Source organism: Rhipicephalus sanguineus, unplaced genomic scaffold (assembly GCF_013339695.2).
Source record: "Rhipicephalus sanguineus isolate Rsan-2018 unplaced genomic scaffold, BIME_Rsan_1.4 Seq7467, whole genome shotgun sequence".
Lineage (NCBI taxonomy): Eukaryota > Metazoa > Arthropoda > Arachnida > Ixodida > Ixodidae > Rhipicephalus > Rhipicephalus sanguineus.
The window spans coordinates 17560-22515 of record NW_023615894.1 but is presented as its reverse complement, the minus strand read 5'-3'; the positions used below and the strand labels follow the sequence as shown (position 1 = coordinate 22515).

Here is a 4956-nt window from a genome sequence, read left to right as displayed (position 1 = left end):
TGAGACTATTCCAATATACTAAAAAGGTGTTGCAGGGCCCCTTTAACGTGCGCGATCCGCCGCAAATCAGCCACGATGCATTGCAACGGGCACGTTCAGTGGGCTGCGCGGCCGTTGCGACGAGCTGCATTGCTGATTCTTCGCTTGCCTGAGACTCGCAATTGTCGAGCGGGTTGCATCCGTTGTTACGTTGCCCGAAGACCGCAGTAAATGTGATTTGCAGGTAAGCAATATTCTCTCTTAAGTACGTTATTTGCTTGTGTATATGTAGTTATGTCGCGTGTTTGCCTGAAGTCATGCTCATGCTTACGCTACTGTACGAGATGGGTCGTGTCATACTTTTATGTAATCGTGTCATACTTTTATGTTTTAAATAAATCGTGTCATACTTTTATTTAATGCATTGTTATTGGCAGTATTTGCTCTGCGTTTGACATTACAAGATGAGTGTTTGGGCGTATATTATTATCAAACATCCGACTAAGATCATTCGTTATCATACACGTTTATGTGAGAAGAGATGAAGGACAGAAGTTTAACCCTTCTTGCTGTCGCCGTCTTGATACCTTCAACACGCTCGATGAAGGCTGCAATCACGGTGTGAAATACTGTAGGCGGCATAAACAAAGTGCCCCAGATCAGCTTTGCCCAGACGAGCTCTGCGTGCGCAGTAACTCGCTCCTGTCAATGGCAGTCTGGGCTGTTTGTCATGTCCTTGTCACCGGTACATGATATTTCGTGGCGTCTATGCGCAACGTGTCGGCTAATTCAACTTTTCGCCATGCTTCAAACTCTGCTGCGGTAGTTTTAGGTGGACGCGTGAGGGTTTAAGGCGGTAATGCGGGCTAGTTGGTTGTGATCACTGGTGTTCATTTCGGTAGCGCAAAGAAAATTAGACACATTAAAAGAAAAAAAAAAAGGCCTCGTAGGGTGATGTAGCGCGTCGCGCCTGTGCAACGGGTTTTTGTGTGTTTCCTTGCAGTAAAGTCAGTTGATGTCTAGCGCCCGTCCTGTCTACGTGTCCTCTCTTGTCTTTAATTGTTTTGCGCTACCGAAATGAATAAAGCTTTAAGTACCCGAAGACAATGAAATGGCGTTAAGAGTGCGTTTTAAGTATAGTTTTAAGTGTCTTAAAGGAAATCACAGCATCCTTCCGTGTGTAGCTGAATGTAGCGAACCCGAGGCACTGCGCCGACCGAAGTAAACATTTAATACACACACACAAAAGGACGTTTATGACGTGAAAAAATAATGATTAAATCCGGTGCTTTGGCTGAGCACGTTTCAGGGGACACGCAATCGACTGGGGGAAGGCACGTGCTCGCGCTAGAGAAAAATGACTGTCACGACGTCTTTATCTCGAGTCGCTCTTGATACCGGCCACTCCGTGTGTGTGCGTGCGTACGTTTGTGTGTGTGCTCGTGCGCGTGTGCGCGCGTGTGTTCGCTCGCGTGTGTGTTCGTGCGCGCGTGTGTGTGTGTGCTCGCGTGTGTGTATGTGCTCGCGCGTGCGTGCGTGTTGGTGTGCTCGCGCGAGCGCGCGTGTGCGTGTGCGCGTGTGTGTTTGCTCGCGTGTGTGCGCGTGCGCGCGCGTGTGTGTGCGTGCGCGTGCGTGTATGTGTGCGCGCGCGCGTGTGTGCTCGTGCGCGTGTTTGCTCACGTGTGTGCTCGTGCGCGCGTGTGTGTGTGCTCGCGTGTGTGTGTGCGCGTGTGTGTTTGCTCGCGTGTGTGCTCGTGCGCGCGTGTGTGTGTGCTCGCGCGTGCGTGTATGTGTGCGCGCGCGCGTGTGTGCTCGTGCGCGTGTTTGCTCACGTGTCTGCTCGTGCGCGCGCGCGCGCGCGCGTGTGTGTGTGTGTGTGTGTGTGTGTTTGCTCGCGCATTCGTGCTTGTGTGTGTGTGTGTGCGCGCGCGCGTGTGTGTGCTCGTGCGCGTGTGTTTGCTCGCGTGTGTGTGTGTTCGCGCGCGCGTGTGTGTGTGCGCTCGCGCGTGCGTGTGTGTATGTGTGTGTGCGCGCGTGCGTGTGTGCTCGTGTGCTCGCGTGTGTGCGCGCGTGCGTGTGTGCGCTTGTGTGTATGTGTGTGCGTGCGCACGTGCGTGTGTGTGTGTGTATGTGTGCGTGTGCTTTTTGCTTTAGTTCGCTCAGTGCCTCGGGTTTTCAGCGTCACCACGTATCAACCCAACCAGACGGACTTCCGTCAGACTTCAAACTTCTGCGTGTTGACCTAACTTGAAACCTTACCACAAATATATGCTGAAGTCATCTTCATTCCATAGTTGCACTCATACAGATCACAATGTACGGGATTCAAAATTCAGATAATTCATGCTCATGCTTACGCTGCTGTAAGAGTTGGGTCGGTCAGAAAAATAAGTTGTCATGCTTTTACGCATTGTTGCCGGCAGTATTTGCTCTGCGTCGCTCGATTACGTCTAAATGCGTCGCTATCGAAACGGGGCAGCTGAGAATATGTTACGCGATAAGCGATACGCTGTGGCTTAACGATTTTCAGATAGCACGAATGCCAGCAATCGTGCAACGTAGGAGTTCAAAGGGAGACATGGTCAGTGTGGTTGGTATGTCTTTCGATGTCCTTAGTTCCTTGGCGATAAAAATTTGTTCTCCGGCACTGAGATAACTTTTTTTGTGTGTTCTCGTTCTGTTCTAGGGTGCAAGCAACGTGTCATTGTGGTTAGAAAAAATGAATCAGTATACATGTGATTTAACTGTCAAAGCCGGAATGTTTAAAGGTACGTAGACAACACAAATGATTTTTCCCGCCATAATAAATGTGTTGCGTTGGAACTGTTTACAGCATACATCCCGCCCAAGGCATGCTGGGATGATCTACTATCAGGCAGCTTGGAAGCTTCCAGACGCCGATATGCCTTACGTTCGGTGCAGCCGAGGTTATGAACTGTCAAGTGGAAGATGCCCCTTGAGGAAAACAATTAGGTACGAGCATATTCAAGCTCTACGTGAAATGCCGATTATGGTCACTGAAAATTGTAAATTGTAATATTTCTGTTTCTAATCACTTGCTGTCGTGTTTCTGCTACTAAACTGTCACTTACATTATTGTATTGCTGACTTTTGTGCTAAACAGATGTCAATTGCATTTGGTATTAACGTGCGATTTAAATAAGATTTTTGTTTTCCGATAAACGTATTGCACAGGTAAGTAGATTTGAGGAACGCTTATGTAGTGGTCAAGTAACACCCTTTTTTTTTGGGGGGGGGGGGTGGAGTATGTGTCTCACATTACATGTTATCGGCAGTTGTGTGCAAAGTGGCAGTAACCGTTGGAATAGTGTAAAATAACGGTCCTAGCTCTCCTTTTAGGATCGACTGTCCAGCGTGGAGATTGCGGAATCAGCAGCCGACATATTGACTGATGAAACATGATGGTGCGTGCAGCAAGAGAGGGTTTGACTGCAGAACCTGACCACCTGCTCCTGTAAATTTGTACCAACCACAGGCGAAAACAAGGGGAAACGCTTTGAATACCTGCGGTCTTCTATCAGCTAGACAAGTCCCTGAAGCTATAAATCAATAAACTGATGTATTCTGCTTTGGAGGTATAAAGCAATGAAATATGAATTCTTTTCGAATGGTTGATGTTTTTTTTTCTTCAGAAAATTTCTTGGGAGCACGCACAACCCGAGCAACAAAAGTAAAGGACTGACAATCACCCTCTTTTTGGCTGCCCTCTGGGTTTCATCTGTCCTGCTTATGTGCAAAGTACCAGCAGTTATGGTATGCCGCACACATTAGTGTACTTAAGGAGAAGCACGACGCTGATCACGTATTATTTGCAGGGGGCTCCACTCAGTATGACCGCTCTATCCGTGGCCCACCGACCCAGGTGTCGCCTAACAAAGGGTATGTGCCTCTTTTTTCTTTCGATCTTCTTTCTGCGACACATTTCGGACCACTCGCTACGCACATGATCGGCCCAGCCAAGTGTCGTCTAGCAAACGAAGCGTGGCTCTTCCTTTAGGGCTTCTTTCTGTGCACGCCTAATCTTTTGTACTTCTTTCTGCGGCTTTATTATGCAGCGTACAAATATGTACACAGAGTAATTAGAACTTTCACGGCGGTGTCATATGGCCTGCCCTGTCCTGAATACACACGCTGGAGCTTTGGAATAATTCTGGTACATGTCTGCTTAGAGCACAACAGTTGCGGTGTCCGTGGCAAGAGATGTACGCTTCCCTCATCGCAAGGAATAGCACAAAACAATTTCCTTTGGAGTTGGCTTAGAGCTTGCATGCATCATAACGTCACACCTTCGCCCACAAGCATCGTGTTGTTCAAATGTGGTCTGCCACTAAAACGATAATTAAGAAGGGCAGGTGATTGACAGATATTCCTACTCATGAGTTGTGCCATGTGTATCAGTCAAGTATCCTCTCTTGATCCAATTAAGTAGATGTTTAAGCATTGCAATTTCTATCTCTCGAGAAAACCACGTTGCGGCTCTTTGTATGCGCTCTTGGTATTATTGTATTTTTGCGTATGCATACATTTACTTTTACTGCGTCTTTATATCATTCAGCATTCGTATATAATATGCACATACGTACCAGCCAGCTACTTATTAAGCGATGATTTCAGACAGTTCTTTGGGTTTTGCGAGAACTACGTAAAACTGACTAAACGTGGCGTATGGCGAACGGTTTGTATATCAATTTTGAATATGCTCTACGCCGTGAGGAGCAGTGTTAATTCTCCGCGCACTTCTTTACGGCCTTCAGCAGCTTCCCTGCTTTGTCAACCTCACATTTTGTCAGTATCCACGTTTTCATTGATGATCCCACATTTGAAGGTGAACAAAATCGCAAATAGCCCTGTAACAAATAGACGGCTGGTATTTATTATCGGATAACACATAGTTTGATAAGCACGAATAACACAGTCAATGAAAGTGCACGAGCAGCAGAAAAATAATTGAAATGT

At 47.2% G+C, this 4956-nt stretch overlaps 1 long non-coding RNA gene across 2 annotated transcripts; it reads left to right on the top strand.

Moving 5' to 3' along the window:
- Positions 1-59: 59 nt before the first annotated feature.
- Positions 60-3389, top strand: LOC125756784 (uncharacterized). Of its 2 annotated transcripts, none has more exons than XR_007414740.1 (4): positions 60-223; positions 2666-2747; positions 2813-2952; positions 3340-3389. It is a non-coding gene; the product is annotated as an uncharacterized LOC125756784 (long non-coding RNA). The 2 variants fall into 2 exon arrangements; XR_007414741.1 differs by lacking the exon at positions 60-223 and adding an exon at positions 2409-2573.
- Positions 3390-4956: the final 1567 nt, after the last annotated feature.